The 19,463-nt window shown below is 43.0% G+C and overlaps 1 protein-coding gene and 1 long non-coding RNA gene across 2 annotated transcripts in view; one reads left to right on the top strand and one right to left on the bottom strand.

The window, feature by feature from the left end:
* NTSR1 (neurotensin receptor 1) overlaps positions 1-19,463 on the top strand; it is a 209,540-nt gene that overhangs the window by 106,447 nt on the left and 83,630 nt on the right. The window lies entirely within an intron of this gene.
* Positions 9,119-12,402, bottom strand: LOC148114491 (uncharacterized). The gene is made up of 2 exons (XR_015732952.1): positions 12,286-12,402; positions 9,119-9,439 (listed from the first exon to the last, which is right to left on the bottom strand). It is a non-coding gene; the product is annotated as an uncharacterized LOC148114491 (long non-coding RNA).

Raw genomic sequence — 19,463 nt, 5'->3', positions numbered from 1 at the left:
GAACTACTCAATTTTTCCGCTACCGGTTCTCCAGAACCTGTCAAAACCTGCTGAATAGCATCCCTGTATATGATTTATATGTATATTTGTATATGTATATTTCTATGTGTATTTATATGATGTGTATGTATATGTTTATGATGCATCATCATATCCATACACCTATATGATGTGTATGTGTATGATGTACATGTACATGTATAGAGAAGTGGGGTTCGACTTAGTTATCAAAGCACCTGAGGGCAGGATAAGAAGTAACGGGTAGAAGATCATTAAAGAGAGATACAGTCTAAAACTAGGGAGAAATTTCCTGACTGTGAGAACAAGCAATCAATGGAATGACTTGACTTCAGAAGTTGTGGGTTCTCTATCACTAGAGGCTTTCAAGAAGAGAGTGGATAATCCTTTGTCCAGAATGGTATAGAGTCTCCTGCTTGTACAGGGGGTTGAACTCAAAGACCAAAGGAAATGAGATTTTCAGGCCATCATAGCCATGCGTTGTCTTGCTTAATGACTGCATCACAGAATTGCCAGTCCCAATTGTGGTCCTTAAGCAAGGACTGGCTGTACTTCCTGCCGGCTCAACGTTTCCTAGAACACTTCAGACACAAATCTATAAAAATTATGTCTGTCTCGGGTTCCAAGTTAAGAAAATTGCTTTCCAAACTGTTGCAAGCAGAAAAGGAAATTTGCTTTTCTAATCACAGTGGGGCCATTGCACACGCATTCATGACTGTGGTGGATTGGGCTCATCTGTTCTTTGATTGTAAGTGTCAGGACTCACTAGAGAGCATTTTCTTCGTTCGGATCCCGTGTGCCCGGTTAGAAAAGGAAAGAAATGAACAAAACCCTTATGTATTTACCCACCTGCTTAATCTGCTTAGTGAAAGAACATCAATTGCAGACCAAGAGAAATAAATCCACTCAAAACATTGCAAAGTGTCTCAGCAAACAATACTCCAACAGGGAAATTAATTAAATTGGAAAATGATCCAATAATGTGAAATTTCAGAAAGTCATTTGTCAAGGAAATGAGGGTGGGAGTATTTCATTACAAAGTCCATTTGTGTTTTTATTGAGACAGATGTTACCAAGGTACAGATGCCACTGGCTGATTGGGCAATATTTAAATGCACTCATTTCCTGTTAGGAACTTGAATTGATTTTTCTCTGGCTTTTGATGGGGTCCTTGGAGTATTGATATGAAATGTAATTGCCTTAAAATGCATATGTTTACGTTGTGATGGTATTGGTCTGTATGCTATAAGAATGATGGAACATCCCTTGGGAATAAATGTCTTAGTACAATGTTTTTCAAACTTAGCAACTTTACAATTTTTATTTTATTCTACTCCAGTACATGCTAATCCCACAAAATGGCAGAGAGAGAGAGAGAGAGAGAGAACAGAGAACAGATTGAGTTGGAAGGGGCCTTATAGGTCATCTAGTCCAACCCCCCGCTCAAGCAGGAGACCCTACACCATTTCTGACAAATGGCAGTCCAGTATCTTCTTGAAAGCTTCCAGGGATGAAGCTCCCACAACTTCCGAAGGCAACTTCTGTTCCATTGGTTGATTGTTCTCACTGTCAGAAAGTTCCTCCTCTTTTCTAGGTTGAATCTCCTTCATCAGTTTCCATCCATTATTCCTTATCTGGCCTTCAGGTGCCTTGGAAAATAGCTTGACCCCTTCCTCTCTGTGGCAGCCCCTCAAGTATTGGAAGATGGCTATCATGTCTCCCCTGGTCCTTCTCTTCACTAGACTAGGCATACCCAGTTCCTGTAATCGTTCTTCATATGTTTTAGCCTCCAGTTCCCTAATCATCCTGGTTGCTCTCCTCTGCACTTTTTCTAAAGTCTCAGCATCTTTTTTATAGAGTGGTATTAGTACCTTTCTTGATCTTGATTGTATCCCTCTGTTAATGCAATTTAGGATTGCATTGGCTTTTTTAGCTGCTGCTGCACATCGCTGGCTCATATTTAGCTGACTGTCCACTAAGACTCCAAGATCCCTCTCACAGTCACTGCTATTAAGCCAGGTTTCCCCCCCCCCCCAATTTATATGTGTGCTTTTGGTTTTTCTTACCTAAGTGTAAGACTTTACTTTTCTCTACATTGAATTTCATTTTGTTAGATAGGGCCCAGTGTTCAAGTCTATCAAGATCCATTTGGATCTTGAGGCTATCTTCCAAGGTGTTAGCTATTCCTGCCATCTTAGTATCATCTGCAAATTTGGTGAGTTCCCCTTCTATTCCCTCATCTAAGTCATTTATGAAGATATTTAAGAGTACTGGACCTAAGACGGAACCTTGTGGTACCCCACTGCTTACTTGCCTCCATGTAGACTTAGACCCATTAAGGACTACTCATTGAGTATGGTTTGTCAGGCAGTTGCGAATCCATCTGGTGGTGAAGCTATCTATCCCACTTTTTTCTAGCTTTTTTCTCCAGTCTTTCCTCTCCTTTTCCTTTCTCCACTTACTTTTCTTTCTCTATGATTTATTCTATGATTTGTCTTTCCCTCTCCACCTCTCCTCCTTGTCAGCGTTCCAGAAAATCATTTATTTTACTTTAATAGCAACTTTTCTCTTCTTTTAACTCCCTGCGATGTAACTACACTTCCTCCGTTGCCGCCATCTTGAATCTTGAAATATTCTTGAAAGATAGATGATAGACGTTTTTGTTTTCTTTTGACGATATTTCACTTCTCATCTAAGAAGCTTCTTCAGCTCTGACAGGATAGTGGCAAATGGAAGGATGTGTCAGAGCTGAAGAAGCTTCTTGGATGAGAAGCGAAACATCTTCAGAAGAAAAAACAAGAAAGTCCAGTTGCCTCCTGAAAAAGCATATTTTGGACAGCCATGACCTGGATGACTGAGAATCTCTACAGACTTAGGACCATTGCAGTATCTCCACAGTTATGTGATCAAAATTTGGATGCCTGGCAACCAGCATGAATGACAGCTGCAGGGTCACAGGGTCATGTGATCAACATTTGCGACCTTCCCACTGGCTTCCGACAAGCAAAGTGATTATGTGGTCGCTTAGTGACCACATGATTCACATCACAACTGCAATGATTTGCTTAACAACTTTGCTGTAAAAAAAAAACTCATAAAAGCAAAAATGACTCGCTTATCAACCACCTTGCTTAGCAATGAGTCTAGGACCATCTATAGCGGTACAGAAGATGAAAATGCCTCAAGTGAACTTTGACTCCTGGTGATTGCATCTGCAGGGGGTTGCAGAAATAATTTGCAGAATTGCAGAAATTATTTCCTTCTGATACCTTCAAGGATTTTTGTTTTCAGCCTTCGGGCTCTGGGATTCCCACATAGCTTCTTTGAAATTCCCAAGCACTAACCAAGATCGATTCTGATACGTGCAGGATTGACTAGGAGACGGCACCTCTCAGGACAAGCTCATGAAGGTTTATCATCCCGTAAACTTAATTTCAGGTGCCTACTGTTATGACTCCATAAATAACCTTCATTAAGCCAAACGCTTAATTTGGCTTTCAGAGATGATTAAGAACACAAGAAAGTAAAACACAATTTGTTTGATGGGTGTAGAGCAGGGGTGTCCAACCTTGGCAACTTTTATATAGAGAGAAAGGTGCCATATATTTCTAATATCATATATTTAAGATAAAGTTCTTAATTTTGTTTAAGACAAAAGTTAAAATACAAAATACAAAAAAAGGACAAAAAACACGAACAATTGAAACTTTTTTTAAAAGATGCATAAAAACAAAACAAAAAAAACCCACCATTTGTACACATATTCAACCCTCTAGTTGAATACTGATTAATACATGATTACAGCATTAGTTCCCACCGCTTGCAAAAACTACTTAAACTACTAAAACTATCTGCAAAATATTGATCTGTATTCTACATGTTACATTAAAGACAAAACAGTTAACAGGACTCGACATTAAGAAAATTAATGATTGGAAAGAAGGTTTAATGATGAAGCACATGGTTCTGGTGCAGTTGACAAAATGGAGTTGAGAGTGCGGGATCTTAAAGGACCTTCTTTAAGCTTTGCACTTGAGCTTCCTGTTCCTGTGCAAGAACATGTATTCTATTGGCTGTTGTCAGACTCCCAGGGGGGCATGTAGGGGTTATGTAGGGGTCATAACTGGCTCTAAAGGCGAAGTAGAAATCCTAGGTGTTTGTCTGAGCTACGTTTGGTTGAAGTTTGGACTGCTCTGAGGATGACACAATAATTCATATTGTGGCTTAATGGCTTTCTCCTGTGTTGGATCTTGGATGAGAGGCTGCTTCTAATTCTACCATTCTGTCTTTGTTTCAAAATATCCTGCTTGCATTTCTAAAAGCTGGGCTCCTCAGTTTTTGCTGGGGTTATTAAGGAAAGTGGGGGTTGCTTTCTTCCTCTAAAAAAAACCATGTTTCTCCATTTATCCCTTTGGGGAAATATAATAATCTGCCTTTTTTGATATTCCTCAAAGTATTTCATTCTTCTAGGAGAGGGGGGGTAGCTTCCCACATGGGCAAGGGTCAGTTTGTTGATATTGGGTATTTAACGTGGAGTATTTCCATTTGAGCTTTCTGTGTGGAATATGAGACTGCAACCATTATAATTTAATTACCGGCTGGACCACAGATATATTTATTTTACAGGCAGTCCTCATTTAGCAACCACAATTGGGAGCAGCAACTTGATCATTAAGTAAAGCAGCTGCTAAATAAAACTGTGACTGTGTTTACAGTCTAAATCTTTATGATCTGCCTTCAGCTTTCCTTTGCTTTACATACCTGCGTGAGGGTTATAGGTAGTAGCAAAGTTACATTTTCATCACTGTTGCAACTCTGAACAGTTGCTAAACAAGGCAGTCACTAATCAAGCACTGCCTGTACATCATTATATGACAGCCCAGACATGGATTCTGAGCGGCAGACTTCTAAAATGGGACAAAATTCCCCTTCAATAGCTCCAATCCTGATGTTGCTTCGAAGAGGCCTTAAAATCTGAATAATCTCCCAGGTTTTGAGGCAATAAGCCTTTCAAAGATTTTTTTTTAAATTTTAATGTTGTTTCATACATTTTTCCTGGGCACATACAATCCATTTCTCTTTTTTATTGTTCTGACTTTTTATTACCTAAGTGCCCAGAGGTAGATGTAATTGGGCAGCCTTTACATCAAGTAAACAAATAAATACCGTCATCCAAAATAAAAAACATAAATCATAAAAATAATAATAAAAGCATAACAGCCCCGAGGCAGAATCTGCTGACTTTAAGCTTATTATCTTGTCTTCAAATGCTCTACAAATATATATATATACGTATATATTGCTGTGTATGGATAATTATGCTGTAACCATTCTAATGCTACAATGAACCACAGATAATATCCGTTGTGGCACAGTGGTTAGAATGCTGTACTGCAGGCTGACTTCTCGCTGTCAGGAGTTCGATCCTAACCTGCTCAAGGTTGGCTCAGCCTTCCATCCTTCCGAGGTTGGTAAAATGAGGACCCAGATTGTTTGGGACAATATGCTGATTCAGTAAAGCATGTGGCCTGTAAAGCACTATGAAGCGGTATATATGTGCTATTACTATTCTATTCTATTCTATTCTATTCTATTCTATTCTATTCTATTGCCATGGTGGTGTAGTGGTTAGAATGCAGAATTGCAGGCTAACTCTGCCCACTGCCAGGAGTTTGATCCTGACTATCTCAAGGTTGACTCAGCCTACCATCCTTCCAAGGCTGGTAAAATGAGGATCTAGATTGTTGGGGTCAATATGCTAATTCTGTAAATTGTTTAGAATAGAATTTTTTTATTGGTCAAGTGTGATTGGACACACAAGGATTTTGTCTTGGTGCATACGCTCTCAGTGTACATAAAAGAAAAGATACCTTCGTCAAGAATCATAAAGTACAATGCTTAATGATAATCATAGTGTACAAATAAGCAATCGAATCAGCAACAAAAAGAGAGGGCCTAAAAGCAATGTGAAGTGGTATATACGTCTAAGTGCTATTGCTATACTCCACTTTCCAAACCATTCCTATAGCTCAATTGCCTATGCTGTCAGCCTTTGGAGGTAGTCCTCAACATACGACCACAAATGAGCCCAAAATTTCTGCTGCCAAGTGAGACAGTTGTTAAGCGAATGTTGCCCCATGTTATGACCTTTCTCGCCACAATTGTTAAGTGAATCATTTCAAGTTAGTAACACGAATCAAGTGAATCAATCAAGTTAGTAACATGATTGTTAAATGGCTCTGTCTCTCCCATTGACTTTGCGTGATAGAAGGTCACAAAAGAGGATCGCAAGACCCCGGGATGCTTCAACTGTCATAAATAGGAAACCATTGCCAAGCATCCAAATTTTGAACACATAAACAAGGGGATGATGCTGCAACAGTTAGTTGGAAAATCGTCGCTTTCTTCAGTGCCTTTGTAACTTTGAACAATCACTACTTAACTGCATGTATTATAAAATTGCAGTAACAGAATCTTGCAGGTCTGAAAGTCCTTTTTCCATTCCTCTGTCTTTATTTGCTTTCCACAGAACTAGGGAGGGATCAGAGAGCGAGGGAGGGGTCCCTTCTGAGATGTTTTCTCTACTCCCATTCCAGCAGAGCTGGTGGCAGACTCAGACAGTGAGGAGGTTGGGGAGGAACATGGGCCAGTCCTGGAGTCTGGGGAAGGCTCTGATGAGGGCTCTGCGTCAGAGGCAGAGGTGGGGCCAGGGCCGTCTGACAGTTATCAGCTGCCTTCGGAGTCGGATATCAGTGGGGCAGAAGGACGGCTGGAGCCTTGTTCTGTCCCCCGTCCTCACACAGACAAATGCAATATCCAACACACCTGCCAATAATGTATTGTATAAACAGACCAGAATTCTTGGCAGACGAGAGTTCTGGCAGCTACTTATAAAACGCCTGCCAAATCCAATTAGTACTCCCAAAAAGCAGGAGAGGCCTTATCTGCAGTCCGTTTCCAGAGCAACAAATTATCCACAAGAGTTTAGTCCAAAATATATCTGAGCCGAAGTGCAGGATTCACGATGTGACTCTTTAGAGTTTAAATGTTTGTCCGTTACAAAGCCTGCCGAGCAATCACACCCCCTTTTATCCCTTGTGGGGCGTGGCTCAGTGACTCAGCTCAATCCATGGTCCTCCCACGCCTCTTCCTTTGCTGTGCACGCTTCTCCCTCCGACGCTGCCTTGGATCAAGCCAGGATTCATCAGTATCACTCTCTATCAATGGGTGCTCTGAAATGCCTTCCTCCTAGCACATCCCAGGCTGTTCCTCCTGGCCTTCAGATGGAACCTGAGGCATTGCCAGAGAGGAAGGTCCTGGAGAGGGAGGCTTTGCCAGTTCCTCCCCATCACCTTCTGAGTCCTCTTCCTCCATGAGGACAGGCTCGGGAGTCAGAGTCACAAAAAGCCTGTTCCCAGTGTGCGCATGCACAGAGCTGCCAGGAGAAGGGACCAGTTAAGAAACAAGGGGCGACTCAGGAGTAAAGGCCAGGTGGACAGTGAATGGCCCCTCCCATAGGGAATAAAAAGGAGTGAAGGGGAGGGGAGTTTGCAGGAGATCATTAGTTCAATTCATTAGGGTGAAGATCTGTTCCTGACTTCTTGCCAAGTAATTGTTGCTCCAGCGTGGCGTTTGGAAGATATCGGCCTGGCAACTCTCCAAGCCTAATAAAGGCCTGTAGTTGTGAAATCTCATGAAAGACTGTTTGCTGGGACTTTGCTGGAGAGGAATCTCCCTTTAACCTAAATAAAAGAGGTTTTATCCAGACGAGGAGTCTGCTTCATGCTCTTGGGAAGCCTAGGTCAGAACACATTCCTTCTGTGGCCTGAGATATCTCTTATCTGACTTCCTTCTGTCTCCCAAGGTTATTCTCGCCACCCATTACAATTCCAAATCTATGGTCTTTCGGGCTGTGGATTTTCCAAACCTTTTGCCAATAGAGAAGAAAGAAAAGCTTTTTCTTCTTCTATAAAAGCCTGATCCAATATACCGTACATGATAAGGAGCCCAATTAATCATCTCTTAATAAAAATGGAAGCTTTGTCTCCTCTGGTACACATGAGATTACCAAAGACAGAAGATTCAATTATCAGTTTTAGGAGCGATAAAAGGCTTCCTTCTTTTGAAGAGCTCCTGTATTTTCTAATGCGGGGTGGAAGAGAAGCTGCCAAATGCCTATTGGAATACTAATCTTTGCCTTCCTTTTACCAATTTTTGAAGGAGATTCTTCCTCAGATTTAGAAAAGGTATTACTTCTTCTCAGACATCAATTTCTCAAGTTTCCAAATCAGTTTCATGCAGGTGTATGCAAACCAAACACGTCTATTTGAAGTCAGACTAGAAAGAGTAAACCAATACAAGTAGTCCCCAACTTACAATTACAGTTGAGCCCAAGCACAACATTTGTTAAGTTAGCTTTGCCCATTCTGTGACCTTTCTGGTCACAGTTGTTAAGTGAGTCACTGAAGTTGTTAAGTTAGTATGTATGTATTGAAAATGTATTGTGATTAATGCAGAGGTACCTCGGTACTCGACTCCTTTAAAACTCATCAAATTTGGTACTCGACGCATTTTGACATGAAAATGTTGTCCCAGTACTCGGTGTTTGTTTAGTACTCGACATGCTTCAATAGGAAGAGGGAGGGAGATGGCTGTGGAGCATGGAGAGGAAGTCGGCCATGTTGGAAAGGTCACTGCAAAAGAAGGCGGGCAGCCACAGAAGGTGGACAGGAAGACCGCCATGCTGGGAAGGTCACTGACATAGGAAAAGGGACAGACAGAAAGTTATTCCTGGCTGAAACAAAGAATCATGAGGTTTGTTTGGAACTCGTCCCTTTTAGTATTTGTTGCACCTCCTGTAACCAATTAAAGACACACACACACACACACACACACACACATATATGTTGGTTCGATTTATATGCCGCCCTTCTCCAGAGACTCAGGGTGGCTTACAATGCGTTAAGCAATGTATAAAATATATTTTATATATAAAAAAGTTTTGGTGTCATTTTTTTATAATTTGGCATTTTTGGAAGCTGTTGCCGTTATATTATTATTATTATCTTTCATTCATTAAACATGAAACTCAGTCAACTGAACATTTAAAAATGTATCATACATATCATTGACTGGTGCTGATGGTTGAGACGGGTTGTTGCCAGCATCCTAGGGATCAACCAAGTATCTTCTTAAAATGTACAATGTTCCGAGTAACACAGTTTTTTGCAGTTCCGCTGGTGGTATTGCAGGAAGCTGCAATTTTTTGATGTATTTCGTAAAACTTTTGGACTTGGTAACAAGTGCCCCGATGACAATGGGTATCACTGTTACATGTTTCATCCATAATTCTGTAGTTTCGATGGCCAGGTCATGATATTTCATGATTTTTCCAGATCTTTTTCTTCAACTCTGGTGTCTCCTGGAACAGCGATATCAATAAATTGTATGTTTCGATTTTTGACAACTGTGATATCTGGCGTGTTGTGTTCCAAATGATTATTGTTGTTGTTATCCTTGGGATGGTGATATTGTTTGGTGGTTACTTCTTTGGAGAGTGAAGCAGAGGTTGATTTCAGCAGGTTCTGACCAGTTCTGGAGAACCGGTAGGGGAAATTTTGAGTAGTTCGGAGAACCGATAGTAAAAATTCTGACTGGCCCCGCCCCCATCTATTCTCTGCCTCCCGAGTCCCATCTGATTGGGAGGAAACGGGGATTTTGCAGTATCCTTCCCCTGAAGTGGGAAGGGAATGGAGATTTTACAGTATCCTTCCCCTGCCATACCCACCAAGCCACGCTGACCAAGACATGCCACGCCCACCAAGCCACACCCACAGAACCGGTAGTAAAAATTTTTGAAACCCACCACTGGAGTGAGGCATCAGATGTATGCCATTGTGTATACAGGAAAATGACAATAAAGGCGATCTTAATCTTAATCTTGTAATATGGTTATAAAGTGAATCTGGCTTCCCCCTTGACTTTGCATGTCAGAAGGTAGCAAAAAGGAATTACAAGACCCCGGGACACTGCAACCGTCATAAATATGAATTAGATGCAAATTGTCCAAATTTTCATTGTGTGGCCATGAGGATGCTGCAATGGTCATAAATGTGAAAAATGATCATGAGTCACTTTTTTCAGTGGCTTTGTATCTTTCAAAGGTCACTAAACAAATGGTTGTGCGTCGAGGACTACCTGTACTACAAGACAAATGAGAAAATATAGGGCAGTGATGGCTAACCTTTTTGCCATCGCGTGCCAGGAGTGGTGGGAAGGGTGGTCACGTGCAAACGTCCCACCGGAAGTTGGCAAATGAGCTGTTTCCAGCCTCCAGAGGGCCTCCGGTGGGTTGGGGAAGGCCGTTTTTGCCCTCCCCAGGCTCCTAGAAAGGCTCTGGAGTCTGAGGAAGAGCAAAAAATGGACTTTCTGGTCCCACCGGAAGTTGGCAAACAGGCCGTTTCCAGCCTCCGGGGGGGGGCTGTTTTTGTCCTCCCGAAGCTCCTAGAAAGGCTCTGGAGCCTGGGGAGAGAGAAAAACGGGCTTCCCCACCACCCCTGAGGCCCTCTGGAGGCAGGAAACAGCCTGTTTCCCTACTTCCAGTGGACCCAGAAGGCCCGGAAATCAGTTGGCCAGTTGGCGTCACACCGGAGCTGAGCTCGCATGCCCACCGATATGGCTATGTGTGCCATGCCAAAGGTTCGCCATCATGGATATAGGGGATTTTTTTGCTTTCCAGCAAATACGACTCCGCTGTAGCTTTAATTTCCTTCACAGATCAGTGGAGCTAACCCTATATGAAATTGGTTAATACTTTAACTATTCTTTTAAAAACAGAAAAACTACAAGGAGAAGAAGATAGGGCATGTGTGCAGCCAAGAATGAACAGATTGGGCAGGTATTGAAGCTACCCATGGAAGGAACGTAATCAACTCCTAGACAGCAAATGGATGTCTGTCACGTCTCACATGGGGAGATTCAATTATTGTTACTGGAGAGTGAAGGGAAGTAAAAATATGTTATCGCTCTTCTCAACTTTCTTAAAACTGTTGGCTTCCATTAGAGAAACAAGTCTTCCTAGATTCCGGAGACTAAGAGAAAAGCGGTCTTGGGCCTTTCTAAGTCCCTGTTCTCCAACCATGGTGCACCACATGAGGAACCAACTTTCTGCAGCTGGCTTTATTGCTGGCTTATTACTTACAGAGAGCAAGTGTTGTGTATTGGACAAGGCACTAGGCTAGAGACCAGGAGATCATGATTTCCAGTCTTGCTTTAGTTACAAAGCCATCTGGGTGAGCTTGGGCCAGTTCCACTCTCACAGCTCTAGAAAGGAGGCAATGGCAAACCATTTCTGAAAAATCTTCCCAAAAAATGATGGATGGATGGATGGATAGGAGATAGAGAGAGAGGGATGAAAAGAAAGGGGGGATGGAGGGAGAAAGCGAGAGGATGGATGGATGGATGGATGGATGGATGGATGGATGGATGGATAGGTAGGTAGATAGGTAGAAGAGCCTTGGTAGTACAGTGGTCTAAGGCACCCTGTTATTAAGCTGGTTATTAAGACCAGCTGCCTGCAATTACTGCAGGTTCGAATCTCACCAAGGCTCAAGGTTGACTCAGCCTTCCATCCTTTCTAAGGTAGGTAAATTGAGGACCCAGTTGTGGGGGCAATAAGCTGACTTTGTATAAAATATACAAAAGGATGAAGGCTATTGCTGAGCACATTGTAAGCAGTCCTGAGTCTCCAGAGAAGGGCGGCATATAAATCAAAATTAAAAAAAAAAGATAGACAGACAGAAGATAGATAGATAGATAGATAGATAGATAGATAGATAGATAGATAGATAGATAGATAGATAGATAAGATAGATAGATAGATAGATGAAGGTGGATGGATGGATGGATGGATGATAGATGATATAGGTAGGTAGGTACGTAGGTAGGTACGTAGGTAGGTACGTAGATAGGTCGGTCAGTCGGTAGGTCGGTAGATGATAGATAGATAGATAGATAGACAGACAGATAGATAGATAATAAAATCAATGAGGTCAGTGTGATGGATAAAATGTTGAATATCAAGGCAGCATAAAACTAATTCTTGACTGTGTTTCATTGTCAGGAAAAGAATTTTTTTCTCCCTAAAAACCAACCAGCCATTATTGTTCCAAGTTCTAAAGCCAGCAACTCCTGGAGTTTGTCCAGGGGAAAATAGCATTTTTTAATTCATCCATAAATTGATCCACCACTCATAACCAGCTGTCTTACCTAAAGATGAATTCATTTTAATTCAGCTTCATGGATTCAAACCATTCACCATGGCCGGCTGTGGAATTCTGGGAGTTGAGGTCCACACACCTTCAAGTTGTTCAAGGTTGAGAAACACTGACTTAAACCAAGGACAATTCAGGAAGCTGCTGGTGACCATCCATAATGTCATCATGCTGGCCAGCTGCCTGTGTCATAAGAGACCCAACTATGTGTTATCCCACACCTGGGAGCATCCTTTAAAGCAGGGGTGAATGTTTTAAACATGGCTGGCTGGGGAATTCTGGGAGTTGAAGTCCACAAGTCTTAAAGTTGGCCAAGGTTGGGAACCCCTGCTTTAAAGAACCTCCAGAAACTTCCACTGCACAATTGAACTTTGTTACTGCATCCATTTACTGTATTTTTCGGAGTATAAGACACACTTAAAAGTTTTTTTTAAAAAAAGTTCTCCATGCCCACCCAGTCACATTACCCCCCACCACCAAGCCACAGAACCCGTAGTAACAAATTCTACATTTCACCTCTGACTTAGGATGACGTGATACCAGTGTTCCAATATCTCAGGAGCTGCCACAAAGAAGAGGGGTTAACCCAAAGGTAGGTTTTAGCAGGTTCTGCCCAGTTCTGGAGAACCGCTAGTGGAAAGTTTGAGTAGTTCGGAGAACCGGTAGTAAAAATTCTGACTGGCCCCGCCCCCATCTATTGTCTGCCTCCCAAGTCCCAGCTGATCAGGAGTTTTGATGGCCAGGTCGTGATATTTCATGATTTTTTCCAGATCTTTTTCTTCAACTCTGGTGTCTCCTGGTACAGCGATATCAATAAATTGTATGTTTCGATTTTTGACAACTGTGATATCTGGCGTGTTGTGTTCCAAATGATTATTGTTGTTGTTATCCTTGGGATGGTGATATCGTTTGGTGGTTACTTCTTTGGAGAGTGAAGCAGAGGTTGGTTTCAGCAGGTTCTGACCAGTTCTGGAGAACCGGTAGTGGAAAGTTTGAGTAGTTCGGAGAACCGGTAGTAAAAATTCTGACTGGCCCCGCCCCCATCTATTCTCTGCCTCCCAAGTCCCTGCTGATCGGGAGGAAATGGGGATTTTGCAGTAACTTTCCCCTGGAGTGGAGTGGGAATGGAGATTTTACAGTATCCTTCCCTTACCCTGTTCACCAAGCCACACCCACCAAGCCACACCCACAGAACCGGTAGTAAAACAATTTGAAACCCACCACTGGGTCAACCTATTCTCCAAAGCACCTGAGAACAGGACAAGAAGCAATGGGTAGAAACTAATCAAGGAGAGAACCAACCAAGAACTCAGGAGAAATTTCCTGACAGTGAGAACAATTAATCAGTGGAATGGCTTGCCTTCAGAAGTTGTGGATGCTCCAACACTGGAAGTTTTTAAGAAGAGACTGGACAGCCAATTCTCTGGAATGATATAGGGCCCTGATGGCGAACCTATGGCACATATGCCCGAAGTGGCACACAGAGCCATGTCGCCTGGCATGCGTGGTGTCACCCGTTCCTCTTCTGGGTTTGTGGCACCCATGTGCGAGCGACGATAAGCTGGCCTTCGTGCTAGCGGCAGTGCCGGAAACTGGAAGAGCTGGTCTTCTGATTTCCTGCGTGAGCATGCACGCCAGCCAGCTGATCGTCGTGTATGCATGCACACCAGAAATCCCAAAGACTAGCTGGCCAGTGCACATGCGTGCGCCAGAAACCAGAAGTTCATTTTTGTGCACATGCATGCACCCTGGTTAGCTCCTCTTCTGGGTTGTGGCCTAGATGAGCGAGTATCACTGGTGTAGGGTCTCCTACTTGAGTTGGACTAGAAGACCGCTAAAAGTCCCTTCCAACTCTGTTTTTCTATAAAGGTTGACTTAGAACCACAACTGAGCCCAAAATTTCCATCGTTAAGCAAGTTAAGTTAAATGAGTTTTGCCTCATTTTTGCCACATTTGTTAAATGAATCACCGGAGTGGTTAAGTGAAGCATGCCTCATTAAGCTGGCTTCCCCCATTGACGTTGCTTGTCAAAAGCTGGCGGGGAAGTTTAATGGGGATCACATGACCCCAGGACCGTGCAACTGTCATAAATACATGCCAGTTTCCAAGTGCTCGGATTTTGATCATGTGACTATGGGGATTCTGCAATGGCCCTGAGTGTGAAAACTGCTCGTAAGTCGCTTTTTTGCAGTGCCATTCTGACTTCTAACGGTCACTAAACAAATGTTTCTAAGTCGAGGACTCACCATACTGACTTAAAGAGTATATAATAAAAATAAAGAATTGAGAATTAAAGATTTTTTTCTTTCTGGGCAGAGACCATCCGTAAAGTCAGAAAACAGATCTCCAATGTGGCAGCTTACCTACTTATTTGCAGTCCATTTGGCTTGCAATCACTTCCCTCTCCACAGGAAATTAATTTCACTTTGGACGGCATGTATTGAATTTTCAAGGCAGAAAGTGAGCATTTAGGGGGAGATGTATCCAAAGGGTATCTAGCAGCATGAAGGCTACTTTCTCTGGATTGTAGTATAAATGCCCGCTTTGAAGTCGCCTTTTAAGAAAAACGAAAAGAAGAAAAGAGCAATCAGCAGCTCTCTTATTAAAGTGATGAGGTTTTTGTTAACATTTTCATGTTGTTTCTTACATATTATTTTGTTCCATTTACTTATCTTCTGTCTGTACTTTTATTTTAAATAACTCAAGGCAGCGAACATAGCTAATGTCAGGATTCAGTGTCATCTTAAATAAACTGCATTTCAAACAAATAGTCCTTGATCAAAATCTTTCATTTATTAGGCACAACAATCGAAACTCCAACACTGACTTCCTGGTCCAAACCCTCCCTTTTCTTTCCCCACTGCTCTGCTTCTCATTGGCCATCTTCCAAGTCACTCTGCTGTTATCTACTACTTCAGCTCAAAGGAATTTCCCCCCTCCCAACCCATCTCCTAGGGGATAGTATCTCCAGGGAAAATAAGTAGGTGAAAAGTCAAGCGTCCTCTTGCCAGATGCCCCCACCTTCTCCTTCTTATGTCAGCACTGGAGTGACTGCACCTTGGAGTGCTGACATCTAATACTCCTCCTATTTCCCCCTCCCCCCAATAGCGACTCAATAAGGTGGATTTCCTGAGAGAGTAACAGACTCAAAGCTTACAGAGTTTACACCAGTGCCCTGGTAGTGCAACAGACTAAAGCACTGTTATTAACATCAGCTGCCTGCAATTTCTGCAAGTTCAAATCTCACCAGGCTCAAGGTTGACTCAGCCTTCCATCCTTTCTAAGGTAGGTAAAATGAGGACCCGGATTGTGGGAGCAATAAGATGACTTTGTATAAAAAAGAACACCGCTTGGGGGGGGGCGGGTGAAAGCCCTACTAAGCAGGTATATATAAAAGTATGAAGGCTATTGCTTAATGCCTTATAAGCTGCCCTGAGTCTCCGGAGAAGGGCGGCATATAAATCAAATTTTTAAAAAAAGCTTTCATGATTAAGGCGGGACTAGAACTCACAGTCTCCTGGTGATTGGCGCAAAGTCACCCAGCTGGTTTTCATGACTAAGGCAGGACTAGAACTCCTGGTGATTGATCCAAAGTCAACCAACAGTTTCATGCCTAAGCAGAGACTAGAATTCGCAGTCTCCTAGTTTCTAGCCTGACCAAACTGGCTCTCATATCTGTGGGTCTCAGTCAGTGGTGGAATTCAAAAAGAGAAATTTCCTGACAGTGAGAACAACAGAACAACTTGCCTCCAGAAGTTGTGAATGCTCCAACACTAGAAGTTTTAAGAAGCGATTGGGCAACCATGAAATAGTATAGTGCCGTGATGGCGGATCTATGGCACGCGTGCCACAGGTGGCACGCAGAGCCATATCTGTGGGCACGCGAGCGTTGTCCTAGGTCAGCTCCAGCATGCATGCGTACACCAGCCAGCTGATATTCGGGCCTTTTGGGCCCACCGGAAATCGGGAAATGGGCAGTTTCCTCTGGGGAGGTGGGGAAGGCCATTTTTGCCCTCCCCATGTTCCTCTGGAGCCTGGAGAGGGCAAAAAACAGACCTACCAGGCCCACCATGGTATCACATGCCAAAAGCGGGGGAAGCGTGGGGGGCTTGCATGTGCATGCACAGGGGGTGGGGCACATTGAATTGTGGGTGTTAGCACACGCACGCTTGACCCCGCGCTCCCCCCCCCACTTTTGGCACGCGATAGCAAAAAGGTTAGCCATCACTGGTATAGTGTTTTCTGCTTGAGCAGGGGATTGGACCAGTGGTGGGTTGCTACCAGGTCACCCCGGTTAGGGCGAACCGGTAGTAGTGGTGGTGAGAGGCTCCGCCCACCCACCCAGACGTCATCAAATATGCTCTGCACATATGCAGAAGTGGTACGCGCGCGAACCCGTAGCAAAGGTAAGTGAAACCCACGACTGGATTGGACTAGAAGACCTCCAAGGTCCCTTCCAACACTCTTATTCTGTTATGCACCTATGCTCATGCCCCTCACATCACATTAGAATAAGCATCCACACCCCTCAGGACAAACTCCCTTATAAAACAGCCCTTTCGCACTTCATTTTTTCTGTGGCTAGTCCCACAGGCGAACCTCTTTACTTTTTTGAATAAATACAGCTCCTTTCCTCACAGCTGTCTGGATATCATTTTGATTTGTTCTTGTGCAACCGTGGCTTGAGTTGGGGTCCAAATTATTCTTCTTGTTCTGCCCCAGCTCCAGATTCCCGAGGATATTGACACACACCAATGGTCCTTATCAAATTTATTAAGTAGCAAGAATAAACCAAAGTCCGCCAAAGGTTGGCAACCAGCCCAGAAAACAAGATACGATAAAACTTTTACAAAAATTCTCTGATGATAATTACAAGTTGTTTCCAGCAAGAAATTACTAACTGCATGGGACTTAAATAGGCTAAGGGAGTAGCCAATTATCCTCAAGCCCTACTCTCGAGCTCCTCCACTTCGCTCTCTCCACTTGAAGGAGCCTCTGGAGGTTCTGAAGGCCCTGGCTGAGTCTCTGCCTGGCACCACATCCCCTTCAGCCTCCTCGCTGTCCGACGCAAGCACCGGTTGCGCAGACTGCTGGTGTGACACCACACCAGCCACCTCGTCGTCGGGATCAGCCACGATCTGCGCAGGCCGCTGGCGGGCCACTTCTGACAGGGGCAAAGTCAAAGATGGCAGCCACAGCCATATCATAAGCAACACCCATCTTTTTTGTGATCAGGTTAAAAAGAGGTGGGGTTGTTGCAGATGTGCAACAGCAAAAAAGTATTGAATTAAAATTTAAAAAGGCTCGAACATGATATAGACTGGAAACCGGAATTATTTTTATTGGGCATTCATACAAGAAATTGTAATAAAGAAATGCAATATCTAATTCTATGTATTGTAACTGCAGCTAAGATAACCTATGCACAAAATTGGAAGAATAACATCATACCAAAAGATGAAGAGGTGATAAGGAAAAAGCTGCACTGTGCAGAGATGGATAAATTGACGAAAGAAATAAAAGAAAAAGATGAAACGGAATACTATTTAATATGGAATAAATAGTTGGAGGACAGGAATAATAAATAAGAAAATATACAATAGAGATGCGCTAGAGATAAGGAAGTATTAGGAAAATGGTATGAAATACACCATGTATGTAAAGTAATATATAAATATAATAGAAATGTATAAATAAGTAAGAGGTTGTATAGAAAATATGTTAAGAAATAAGGAACCACAATTACAAATATGTAAATATGAAGGGGGGGGAATACAAATTGTGATTACACACTGATACGGAATTGTGTAAAATGGAAACTTTTTCCTTTTCCTTTTGTTCTTGTATTGTTCTTGTTTGTATTTTTTAAAGAAGAAAAACAAGAAAAAATATTTTTTTAAAAAAAAGAGGTGGGGTTTTGAGGGCAGGGTTATGGCTGCCATCTTGACTTTTTTTGACCCCTGGTCAGGAGACGTGTGAAAAGAAATTCTCAAGGGGTGACTGAATAAGGTAGAAAAATTTAATCCTTTTTCAAAGGTGGAGAAAACTTTTGATCAATTGTGGGGCGGACTTTAACACAGAGTGGTGTCCAGCATTACATTTTGCAGGTTCATACGTCTTATATCACTGGCAGTTCAGTAACATAAGCAAGGCAGTAAAAATTTCAAAATATACCCAGTGAGTTTTGTAAATGACTGAAGAATACCGTGCTGGATGAATTCCTGCAGTCTCCCTGCTGACTCTCTAATGAAACCAAGAATAACTAAGCATATCTGAACATTCATACCATGCATTTATCTCAGTAAAATTTGGCAAGCTTCCCAGATACAAAGAGATTAAGTCCTTCTTTGCTGTAGTCTAAAATAACAATAGAAATTGAAACAATAATAAGCACCTTGGGTAGAATCCCAAAATTATCGGAGCAGCATTTGAACACCATCGGGGTTGACAAAGTCACAATCAGTCAATTGCAAATGGTAGCCTTACTTGGAACAGCTGACATCTGCGACAATACAGAATAACAGAGTTGGAAGTTGGAACAGAGATCCAGCAAAGCAAACTGCTGAAGAAAATGAACCTTAATATCATGCAGGATAAATTGATATAGGCTCGCAACTTGGGCATCCTCCTGGATGCACGGCTGTCTTTAGAAGAGCATATGATGGCCGTGGCCAGGGGGTCTTTTTATCAGGTCCGCCTGATTCGCCAGTTGCATCCCTTTCTGGATCGGGACTCCTTACGCACAGTCACTCAGGCACTCGTCACTTCCCGCCTGGACTACTGCAATGCTCTCTACATGGGGCTCCCCTTGAGGAGTACCCGGAGACTCCAACTGGTGCAGAATGCAGCCGCGCGGGGGATTATGGGAGCGAGGGGGCGCTCCCATGTGACACCTCTCCTGCGTGAGCTGCATTGGCTTCCGGTGGTCTTCCAGGTGCGCTTCAAGGTGTTGGTTACCACCTTTAAAGCGCTCCATGGCATAGGACCTGGGTATTTGCGGGACCACCTTCTGCCGCCGATAGCCTCCCACCGACCAGTATGCTCCCACAGAGAGGGACTCCTCAGGGTGCCGTCAGCCAGGCAATGTCGGCTGACGACCCCCAGGGGGAGGGCCTTCTCTGTGGCAGCTCCTGCCCTCTGGAATGATTTGCCTCCGGAGATACGAAGGATATC

Source organism: Pantherophis guttatus, chromosome 3, assembly GCF_059756535.1.
Source record: "Pantherophis guttatus breed Tessera chromosome 3, ASM5975653v1, whole genome shotgun sequence".
NCBI classification, from domain to species: Eukaryota; Metazoa; Chordata; class Lepidosauria; order Squamata; family Colubridae; genus Pantherophis; species Pantherophis guttatus.
The sequence above is the reverse complement of the archived record's forward strand: the minus strand, read 5'-3'. Positions and strand labels throughout refer to the sequence as shown.